General features: G+C 49.6%; 1 pseudogene; it reads right to left on the bottom strand.

Moving 5' to 3' along the window:
- Positions 1–113, bottom strand: LOC118345320 (annotated as a pseudogene; the record flags this gene model as incomplete).
- Positions 114–254: the final 141 nt, after the last annotated feature.

Raw genomic sequence — 254 nt, 5'->3', positions numbered from 1 at the left:
CAACACGAGGACTTCCCAGGAGGTCACCCATCCTAGTACTACTCTCGCCCAAGCACGCTTAACTGCGGAGTTCTGATGGGATCCGGTGCATTAGTGCTGGTATGATCGCACCCATCAAACTAATTACTTAAAATTCATATAATCCTTGAACGACATACTAGCGTCCTTCCGATCCCAATCCAAACGGAGATCTGATCCAAACCCATGGCTACGCGATGGGCAGGGCGAGATTTTCCCAAAAATCCACTCCCGAG

The sequence above is a fragment of the Juglans regia genome, unplaced genomic scaffold, assembly GCF_001411555.2.
Source record: "Juglans regia cultivar Chandler unplaced genomic scaffold, Walnut 2.0 Scaffold_2279, whole genome shotgun sequence".
Lineage (NCBI taxonomy): Eukaryota > Viridiplantae > Streptophyta > Magnoliopsida > Fagales > Juglandaceae > Juglans > Juglans regia.
Note: the sequence above shows the minus strand (reverse complement) of the source record. Positions and strands in the feature narration are given on the sequence as shown.